Here is an 11883-nt window from a genome sequence, read left to right as displayed (position 1 = left end):
CTTTAGAGTTTTCTTTTTGTTAAGGCTTTGTGTCTTTTTGAATTTATAATACAAGGATCTTTCTTCATCTGTTCCTGGTCTCTACCCATTCTCATTCATTTGCATGTTTACTTCTTTTTCTGGAACGGCAGATTCGATGACGAGTCCCCCGAAGGTACTAATACCTGGGACCCGTCTATCAACTTCGAGCAAGAAATGAACCAAACGGAAGATGAAGGAGATGAGGATGTGGGACTTCCTTCGGAACTAGAAAGAATGGTCGCCCATGAGGACCAAGAAATGGGGCCTCATCAAGAAGAAACAGAGCTAGTAGACTTAGGAATTGGCAGTGGAAAGAGGGAAGTAAAGATAGGTACAGGCATTACCGCACCTATCCGTGAAGAATTAATAATCCTGCTAAAAGACTACCAAGACATCTTTGCTTGGTCATACCAAGATATGCCCGGTTTGAGTTCTGACATTGTGCAGCACCGATTGCCTCTAAATCCCGGGTGTTCCCCAGTAAAACAGAAATTGAGGAGGATGAAGCCCGAAACGTCCTTGAAGATAAAAGAAGAAGTGAAGAAGCAGTTTGACGCTGGATTTCTGGCCGTCGCTCGGTATCCAGAATGGGTTGCCAACATCGTACCAGTTCCTAAAAAAGGTGGGAAAGTACGAATGTGTGTAGATTACCGGGACCTGAATCGGGCCAGTCCCAAGGACAATTTTCCGTTACCACACATCGATATCCTCGTAGATAACACGGCCAATTTCGCTTTATTTTCCTTCATGGATGGTTTCTCTGGTTACAATCAGATAAAGATGGCGCCCGAGGATATGGAAAAGACTACTTTCGTCACCCTGTGGGGAACGTTCTGTTACAAGGTGATGTCCTTTGGACTCAAGAATGCCGGGGCAACTTATCAACGGGCCATGGTAGCTTTGTTCCATGATATGATGCATCAAGAGATCGAGGTCTACGTGGACGACATAATTGCTAAATCTAAATCTGAGGAAGAACACCTTGTCAACCTGCGGAAATTGTTCGAAAGGCTTAAGAAATATCAATTAAGGTTGAACCCCGCTAAGTGTACCTTTGGGGTCAAATCAGGGAAATTGCTTGGTTTCGTTGTAAGCCAGAAAGGGATAGAGGTAGACCCCGAAAAAGTGAAGGCTATCCTTGAGATGCCAGAACCCCGTACAGAGAGGCAAGTCCGAGGTTTCCTGGGGCGCTTGAATTATATTGCCAGATTCATATCGCAGCTCACCGCCATTTGTGAGCCGTTGTTTAAACTCTTGCGTAAAAACCAAACTGACCGGTGGAATGAGGATTGCCAAGAGGCTTTTGGAAGGATCAAAAAGTGCCTAATGAATCCTCCCGTGCTTATGCCACCAGTACCTGGAAGGCCTCTCATTTTGTACATGACAATCTTGGACGAGTCAATGGGGTGTATGCTGGGGCAACATGACGAATCTGGGAAGAAAGAGCGCGCTGTTTACTACCTAAGTAAGAAGTTCACGACCTGTGAGATGAATTACTCCTTGCTCGAAAGAACGTGTTGTGCTTTAGTATGGGCATCCCATCGCCTAAGGCAGTACATGCTGAGTCATACTACCTGGTTGATATCCAAAATGGACCCGGTCAAGTACATCTTTGAAAAGCCAGCTCTCACAGGACGAATCGCCCGGTGGCAAGTCTTGCTATCTGAGTTTGATATAGTCTACGTCACCCAAAAGGCGATAAAAGGAAGCGCTTTGGCAGATTATTTGGCCCAACAGCCTCTTAACGACTACCAGCCCATGCATCCGGAATTCCCGGATGAGGACATCATGGCCTTGTTCGAGGAAAAGTTGGACGAAGATCGGGACAAATGGACCGTATGGTTTGACGGAGCGTCAAACATTCTAGGTCATGGCGTTGGGGCAGTGTTGATCTCTCCGGACAATCAATGTGTACCTTTCACAGCCAGGCTAGGATTCGACTGCACCAACAACATGGCCGAATATGAAGCATGTGCCCTAGCCGTCCAGGCAGCAATTGACTCCGATGTCAAACTACTCAAGGTGTACGGCGACTCAGCGTTGGTAATCCATCAGCTGAGAGGGGAATGGGAAACTAGAGATCCCAAGCTGATACCCTACAAGGCCTACATCAAGGAATTGGCTAAGACTTTCGATGAGATCTCCTTCCATCATGTTCCCCGCGAGGAAAACCAAATGGCGGATGCACTTGCTACGTTGGCATCTATGTTCCAGCTAACACCGCACGGGGACCTACCCTACATTGAATTTCAGTGTCGTGGCAAACCCGCACATTGTTGCCAAGTGGAAGAGGAACGGGACGGAAAGCCTTGGTATTACGACATCAAGCGATATGTCGTAAGCAAAGAATACCCGCCAGGGATTGCCGACAACGATAAAAGGACATTGAGGAGGTTGGCAGCCAGTTTCTTCATGAGCGGAGGCACACTGTATAAGAGAAATCACGACATGACACTCCTGCGATGTGTGGGTGCCAAGGAGGCAAATCACATGATCGAGGAAGTCCATGAGGGCTCGTTTGGAACGCACGCCAACGGACATGCTATGGCCAGGAAGATCCTAAGAGCAGGTTATTACTGGCTTACCATGGAAAGTGATTGCTGTGTCCATGTGAGGAAGTGCCACAAATGTCAAGCATTCGCAGATAATGTCAATGCCCCACCGCATCCCCTGAATGTCATGTCCGCCCCTTGGCCTTTCTCCATGTGGGGAATAGATGTCATCGGGGCCATTGAGCCCAAGGCCTCGAATGGTCATCGCTTCATCCTCGTAGCAATAGATTATTTCACCAAGTGGGTCGAGGCGGCTTCATATACCAATGTCACGAGGAATGTGGTGGTCAGGTTCATTAAGAAGGAGATCATCTGCCGATATGGTTTGCCAAGAAAGATTATCACGGACAACGGCACCAACCTGAATAACAGGATGATGGGGGGAATGTGCGAGGAGTTTAAAATCCAACATCACAATTCCACACCCTACCGGCCAAAGATGAATGGAGCCGTGGAAGCAGCCAATAAGAATATCAAAAAGATTATCCAAAAGATGACCGTGTCATACAAGGATTGGCACGAGATGCTCCCATTCGCGTTACACGGTTACCGGACTTCAGTGCGAACATCAACTGGGGCAACGCCGTTCTCATTGGTATATGGGATGGAGGCTGTGTTACCGTTTGAGGTAGAAGTCCCGTCATTAAGGATCTTGGCAGAATCCGGATTAAAGGAATCAGAGTGGGCTCAAACACGCTACGATCAGCTCAACCTCATTGAGGGTAAGCGCTTAACGGCCATGAGTCATGGGCGCTTATACCAGCAAAGAATGAAGAGTGCATTCGACAAGAAAGTACGCTTACGCAAGTTCCGTGAGGGAGACCTTGTGCTAAAGAAAATGTCCCATGCTGTCAAGGACCATCGAGGGAAATGGGCCCCGAACTACGAAGGGCCTTTTGTTGTGAAGAGGGCTTTTTCCGGAGGAGCCCTGGTGCTTACCAACATGGATGGCGAAGAGCTACCTTCACCCGTGAACTCGGATGTCGTCAAACAATATTATGCTTAGAAGCTGGGGCAATTAAGGATGTCGCTGCATGTTCTCTATCTTTATGTGTTTTCTAGATTTCCCCCCAGGGATTTCCGGTCTGCTGTATCCCTTGTTACGGTCTTTCAAAGAAATGAACATGGATTTGAGGCTTTTAGTCCTCACGTTAGTTTCACACCTTGCGTTAATTTGTGATCGCCTGAGCCCTTCCGCTCAGTTCATGGGATCCCCCAAGCGCTTAATTAGAATTGAACCTGAATCAACTTTCCCTAAATTTTCTGCGTTTGAAAACATCCATGCATACGCATACGCATACGCATGTATATTGTTGTGGTAAAGCAGGGGCAGGATCACCTTGGGCTACCTTCTGGAGTGGAGACAAAACACGAACGGCAGAAACCAATCAAGGTAGGGTAATGATGCGGTCAAGATTGGCCATACCTGGTTGTTTATTACTTGCAGGTACTTAAGGATGAACGCAAGCGGGGATGGGATCACGACCGACCGATCGTTGCCCTTCTCTGTGCGAAGCAAGCAGGGAATGTCGCTGCAAGGCAGCCCCGTATCCTTTGTATTTTGCAGCTTTCTTTTACTATTTGTTTGTTTTGAAAAGGAAAAGAGTAATAATAAAATAAGTAATCAACGCCTAATTCTGACCTAAGTAAGTTCAAGTTAGGCAAAATGCTAATCCCTGAGAAGGGAGGGGACATGGTTAATGTTCCCCTCGAAAAAAAAAAAAAAAAAAAAAAAAAGTGCAGGTTAGCTCGCCTGGGCGAGCCGGGCTCGCCTGGGCGAGCCACCTCTGCACCAAAATATAAAAGTGACGAAAGGGGGGACGTTTTTTTCATTCAAAAACTTCTTTTCCCCCCTTTCAAAAGCCATACCCACGGGATTTACGAGTTTGCAGTCTTAGGGTCATCACTTTTCGCATTTTTTGATTCCGTTTCGCGCTTTTGTTCATCACCAACAAGTAAGTATTCCATCCCTAAGCTTTCTAGCTTTTCATTGGTGTATTTTGATCTCCTTTTGGTGCTCTGAATTGTGGGAATGTGCTCAAATATGTGGGGCAATTTTGGTTTGTTTTCTCGCTTGATTAAATCGAATTGGGGGTTTGTATGAGATGGCCCTAGGCCTATAATGCATTTTGAAGTAATGGGGCATGCCACATTGTCCCCGTTCTCTTGCTATTGATGCCTAAACGCGCACCCACCAAGTGTTCGGTGAAATGCCTCAACGGCATTAGCGCGTGATTGTTGTAGGGAAACAACCCATGGGGCAATTTGGTTTGCACATATTTTTGGGACATGCATTCATTTTCGAAAGAGCTAGAGTAATTGCCCCGCATATGTCCTAGGCCTAGAAACTAAAATTTTATGCAAAAAGAATACAAAAGGAGGTGCATATTGGGTAAAGTTACCCTTTTTGGCCAGCAATCAGCTATGGGCCACGCTACAATATTTTCCCTATGCCTAGAGGGTTAGGAATGTTGCTCATCATAAATGTGTAGGTTTAGAATAGGTAGCAAAATACCTTTGGCAATTTACACTTTGGGTATGATAGCAAAATACTTGGATGTATGTACATATAATTTTTGGTAGTCAAAATGTCTCACAAAAAAATATATACATAAATATGTTGCATGTTATGTGAAGAAAACATATTACAAAAGATATACCTTTTAATTTGAATACAATTTTAGTCAGCAAAGGAAAATATGCTTGAATTTGCATGCGGCTTTAGGCAGCAAAAACTTGAAAAAAGAGCATGAAATGTAGCACCTTATTGTGTAGATAGTCAAGATTCATCATGAAGTTTGCGTATGTATAGGTATTAGAAATGCTAAGATGTGCACGTGTGCAATTTTTGGTACCCCAAAATGCTTTGAGTATGCATGTATGTGAATTTGGCCAAGGAGATGTGTGTGATGTAAGTAACAAATACACCTTGGAGGTACGTGTAAATAATCTAGGTAACGAAGCTCCCTTGATTGTATATGGGTGCATTTTTTTTCGGTTAAATGTCTTGTGCAAGAGAACGTTTGTAAGGAAATATGCGCATAAGCTTGCTCTAAATTTACATTGATGTTTGTATTTATGGGAGGAGGTTATATGCCATTTTTGCTTTAAGAGTAATGTCCCACTAAAACTAACTTTCCAAATGTTTGCCTTCGCAGGAATGGCCCCGAGGAAGCTTGCCTCAAAGAGGTCCAGGAAGGACAAGGCGGCCGAAGGAACTAGTTCCGCCCCGGAGTACGACAGTCACCGCTTTAGGAGCGCTGTACACCAGCAGCGCTTCGAAGCCATCAAGGGATGGTCGTTTCTCCGGGAGCGACGCGTCCAACTCAGGGACGACGAGTATACTGATTTTCAGGAGGAGATAGGGCGCCGGCGGTGGGCACCACTGGTTACTCCTATGGCCAAGTTTGATCCAGAAATAGTCCTTGAGTTTTATGCCAATGCTTGGCCAACAGAGGAGGGCGTGCGTGACATGAGGTCCTGGGTTAGGGGTCAGTGGATCCCGTTCGATACCGACGCTATCAGCCAGTTCCTGGGATATCCGATGGTGTTGGAAGAGGGCCAGGAATGCGAGTATGGCCAGAGGAGGAACAGGTCTGATGGATTCGATGAGGAGGCCATCGCCCAGCTGCTGTGTATACCGGGGCAGGATTTTGCCCGGACTGCTGCAGGGAGGCGAGTGCGAATCATGCGCACCAACATGACCACCCTGACCCAGATATGGATGACGTTGCTCCTCAGCAACATCCTGCCCACCGATCATAATTCCGACCTCCCCATGCCTAAGTGCCAGCTGGTGTACGCCATCCTGACACGGATGAGCATCCATGTGGCTCAGTTGATCGCTGATGCCATCTATATCTTTGCAGGTATGACGCCCACTAGGCACCCTTTGGACCCAGATAAGTCCAACAGGGCTCTGGGATTCCCCGCACTGATCACAGGACTCTGCCAGTCGTTCGGAGTCCCCGTTGCACCTACCAAGGTGATTCGGCCGCCCATCACCCGGGCTTTTATTGAGAAGTACTGTACCCAGAGACAGGCTCAGGGTGATGCTCCACAGGCCGCAGGCGCGCCCCCACCACCTCATCAGGCTGGCCAGGCTGGGGCATTTGACATGGAGCAGTATTTACGGCATTTGGTTCGCCAGCAGGCGGCCAACCACCGAGCGCATGTACGGACCCATGACTGTCTGTACCAGATGAGCCTTAGCATGCAGAGCCAGGGCTTCGCTTCTTTTTCATGCCCTACTCCAGACCAGTTCAGGGCAGAGGTAGCATGGCCCGGAGATTGGCCCGAGGCCCAAGCAGGAGAGGCACCCCCAGAAGCTCCCGGCGATGGAGAAGAAGCCCACGAGGATGAGGAGATGGCCGATTTGCTTGACTTCTTGGGAGGGAGTGGAGACACGTGACTGGGAGATCTCCAGATTCATGTTTTCTTTCATGTTTCTTTTGTCATTTTTATTCTATGTTATTGTTTTGACTCGAGAGACTAATGTTTGTTTTTGTTGTTTCGATTGTCATTTGTACAGCGCATACATTTTTGTTTAGATGGTTGCGTTAGTATATCATTACTACCGATGATGTTGGAAATTCTGGAACCGTGTAGAGTTCTTCGTTTAGGAACATCGTCCAAAAGTATATATGTAAAATAAACAAAAATCATGATAAAAATAAAAATAGAAAAGAAAAGAAAATGAAATGGAAAAGAGAACAAAAGGGAAAGAAGAAGGCAAGTAAAGAAAAAGAGAGCAAATAAGAAAAAAGAAGAAGGCAAGTAAGGAAAAAGGTGGAAAAAGAGATATATAAGTTGTTAAGCTGAAAAACCAACATGCTTTTGAAAAGAGATGACTTCCAACCTTTCTTTGAAAAATTCATTGATCATAACCAATTTTTGGGAAATGTGTCTACGCCTGAAGGGTGAATGCTGTGAAATTTCCCGGACGCCCGAAATGGACTCGGATGAATGCACAAATTGATAAAAGAACATATTTTGGAAACATTGGGTTGATTAAAAATAGAGGAAATGAATCCTGAGCCCTAGCATCACATGACCATAAAAAGTTGACATTTGAGTGTCCGCGTAGATGCATGCATGACCAGTTTTGCATAAAGTTTCCAAATCATCATTTTTGCATTTGTGTCATGGAAATAATGTGGGGCATCCCTTTTATCCTTGAGCCAAACCAAACCCCGACATGTATCATGTCTAGCCATTCTACAAACCTTGAGCCAAAATCCTGACTCACCATAATCCTTACCCTCGGAAGCAAAAAGGAAAAGAAGGAAAATTTCCAATCAAAGAGAAAGCTAAAAGGAAAAGAAGGAAAATTTCCAATCAAAGAGAAAGCAAAAAGAAAAGAAGGAAAATTCCCCAATCAAAGAGTGGGAGAAAGCAAAAAGAAAAGAAAGAAAATTCCCAATCAAAGAATGGGAGAAAGAAAAAAGAGAAAAGAAGGAAAGAAAGCTCCTGATCAAGGATCGAAAGAAAAAGAAATGTGCAGAGAGGTCTTTGGACCGGACAATATCTGAACAATACAGAATTGTCACCAAATGAACAAAAAAGGAAGGAAAGGAAACCACGACCTAAAATGGTCTTCTCCCTTTAATTACCAACCAAAATCCCGTGCGCTAGCGACCCTTTTTTTTCTCGCCCCGCACTAAACAAAAAAAAAAAAAAAAAAACAGAAAAAGAAAAAAGCCAGGAAGATCAAAAGCCAAAAATACACAAAAGTCGAAAGAAGAAACCACCAAAAGAACCCATTCCCAAGGGAAGTCCTATTTGATCCATGATCACGCATGTAATTTTTGATTTGATAGGAAATAATTTGCAAAGTCAAGTCATGACATATCTATGGTTCGGAATTAGGATGAAACACTTACCTGTGCGAGATTGATACACTTTGAGTGGATTTCTTCTATTTTTGTCGAACCCAGTGTTTCCTCTAAATGGTCATTTAGAAACGAAATGCTAACATCCAAAATCTCATTTATGGTTATTGGAGATTTCATCAGCAGACTCTCCTTCCCCGGTAGACGCATTGTTTTTCACTCAAAAAAAGGCATATGCTGCTCTAAATCAGTTGGAATATTTGTCTCTTTGCTAAAGCATGTTTGCATTTTAGTGGAGAAAACACCGAGACTTTTTCAAGTCTTACAAGTTATCCAGAACTACGTAGGTCTGAATTCCTCATTGGAGGATACGTAGGAGCAAGAGCCTCGCTTTTGTCGACCACACCGCCTTTTGTTGCCATGACTCAAGAGCTGATACGCGGAGATACCTTATGGTTATTCGCACCCTTTTGTCATCCAGAGGCGGCGGGCCCGATGACAAGCAGAGACCAAGTTTGGTCATTCTGCACCCATGATACGCGGAGATACCTTATGGTTATTCGCACCCTTTTGTCATCCAGAGGCGGCGGGCCCGATGACAAGCAGAGACCAAGTTTGGTCATTCTGCACCCATGATACGCGGAGATACCTTACGGTTATTCGCACCCTTTTGTCATCCAGAGGCGGCGGGCCCGATGACAAGCAGAGACCAAGTTTGGTCATTCTGCACCCATGATACGCGGAGATACCTTATGGTTATTCGCACCCTTTTGTCATCCAGAGGCGGCGAGCCCGATGACAAGCAGAGACCAAGTTTGGTCATTCTGCACCCATGATACGCGGAGATACCTTATGGTTATTCGCACCCTTTTGTCATCCAGAGGCGGCGGGCCCGATGACAAGCAGAGACCAAGTTTGGTCATTCTGCACCCTTGTATCATCCAGAGGCGGCGGGCCCGATGATACGCGGAAATACCCTAGTGGTTATCCGTATAAACATTCTTTTGCTATCTGTAAGACAGAACGCTTGATAGCATGCAGAGGCTGACATAGTCTTCTGCACCTTTTGTTCCTCCGGGAACAACAAGTCATACATGCGGAAATTTCATGGTCGCCCGCGACTCTCGCCAAATCGAGAGGAACGAAATTAGTGTCATACACTGATTTTCAGGGACCTTTGCTTGATGACATGCGACCATTCTTTGGTCCTTGTGAGGTGCTTGGCACCCATCAATAGGCAATTTGTGAAATTTTGGGAACAACGAGTCATTTGCATGTGGAGATTTTATGGTCACCCGCGACTCTCGCCAAATCGAGAGGAACGAAATTAGTGTCTTATCTTTACTTTCCTTTTATCTCCAATAAAAGACAAGTAAAGAGGGGCAACTGTCATACCCTAATTTCGTCCGGGGACCTTTGCTCGATGACGTGCGACCATTCTTTGGTCCTCGTGAGGTGCTTGGCACCCATCATTAGGCAATTTGTGAAATTCCAGGACATGCCGAAAAACCAAAAAAATATTGATGCACAATCCGTAAGTTTCCGTGACACACCGGAAATCAAATGGAAGCATCGTTGCATAATTAAGTGAGGTTCCGTAACATTCCGTAAGTCAAAAAGGGGATGATTATGTAATCCGCAAGGTTCCGTAACATTACGGAAAGAAAACAAGTATCGTTACGAAATTCGTAAGTTTCCGTAACTTTACGAAAAAAGAATCACCAAAAAAACAGCAGAGGGGGGTGTACTTAGTAAAAATGGGGGTGCAAATAGCACCCAGGCCCACTTGGGCCCTCTGGAATATTCCTCCAGAAGGCGGTTGCTTCTGGAGGAAGCAACCCTGCTCGCCTGGGCGAGCTGGGCGGCAACCACCTCCCCTATTTTGCTATAAATAGGGGAGGAAAGGAAGAAGGAAGGGGTCCAGCCCCTTAGGCACTTCTCTCTCTTTCGAATTTGCTTGGAAAAATTGTTTCCGTGAAGAAAATCTAAGCCGAGGCGCTTCCGAAACGTTTCCGTAACGTTTTCCGTGAAGAATTTCGCAAAGGTTTCAACCGTTCTTCGACGTTCTTCATTCGTTCTTCATCGTTCTTCGATCTTCAACGGGTAAGTACCTCGAACCAAGCTTTTCGATTCATTCTATGTACCCGTAGTGGTCCACATTGTGTTTCGTGCATTTTTATTCTCGTTTTGTTTACTTTTTATACCCCCTGTTGACATGCTTAAGCCATTTTACTTAAGTCATTTCTCGCTTAACTTAAAAATAAAATAAATTTCCACCGAACGTTTGAATTGTATTATCCATTAACTTCGGTTAAAATAAATTCCGACCGTTCGGTCGTGCCGTAACCACATTGGAAATCAAAAAGAGGTAAAAAATAATATAATAATCAAAAAGACATCTTTTAGTAAGATAAAGCGGAAAATCAATCGGACATTTTCTCTTTGGGATTTCTCATTCTTAATCGAATTGATTAATAACTAAAGTGAAACTAAAGGCTAAAATCAATTCGCCTAGTCAAGCTCGTCCATAAAAATAGGCTTTTGAAGTTTGTCATTTCATTTTTCTCACTAAGTAAAATGGATCATTTTTAAGGTCCAACACCTTAAAATGATCACCTCTTAAAGTAAAAAGAATCACTTGATAAAAAAAAAAGAACTACGTAGGTCTGATTTCCTCATCGCAATTGAGGAATACGTAGGAGCAAAGGGCAACACCCTTGTCGACCACAAAAAGAAAAAAATATATAAAGGGTATAAAGGACATAGAGACATAAAAAGGGAACATAAAAAATCAAAGTCATGTTTGCACATTCGATTAAAGGCTGCCGTCCCTCGGGGCGGACGTGTGGGGTGCTAATACCTTCCCCGTGCGTAAATACAACTCCCGAACCTTTCACTTAAAAGTTCGTAGATCGCGTCTTTTCCGGTTTTTCCGACGTTTTCCTCAAATAAACGTTGGTGGCGACTCCGCGCGTATTCCTTTCATGGAACACGCATCCCGCGAGTCTCGCGTCGCCCTCCCGCCGAAGGGTAGGTTGCGACAGGGTACATCTCTTGTGGATCAGTTCTAGTGGAGGGTACATCCACTAGGTTGTTCAAAGAGAACAAGGAAGGCTACATCCCTTGTGGATCTTTTCTTGTAAAGGATTTTACAAGGTTGAAAAGAAATCTTAAGGACCGCAGGTCGCTTAGGGACTGGATGTAGGCACGGGTTGTTGCCGAACTAGTATAAAACTCTTCTGTTTGTCTTCTTCTTCCCTACACTCTTTATTTTCCGATGTGCATTTTAATTAGCGCTTTTACTTTTGATTAAGTTTATATTTCAATTCTTTACTTTCTTAACAACATAGTAAAAGCCTAAGAAGGATTAGATTTTTAATTAGTAAAGGTTCAGTAATAATTAATTCAACCCCCTTCTTAATTATTCCGAGGCCACTTGATCCAACAAGTGGTATCAGAGCAGGTATCTTGTAGAAAGT

Source organism: Glycine soja, chromosome 16 (genome assembly GCF_004193775.1).
Source record: "Glycine soja cultivar W05 chromosome 16, ASM419377v2, whole genome shotgun sequence".
Classification (NCBI taxonomy): Eukaryota; Viridiplantae; Streptophyta; class Magnoliopsida; order Fabales; family Fabaceae; genus Glycine; species Glycine soja.
The sequence above is the reverse complement of the archived record's forward strand: the minus strand, read 5'-3'. Positions refer to the sequence as shown.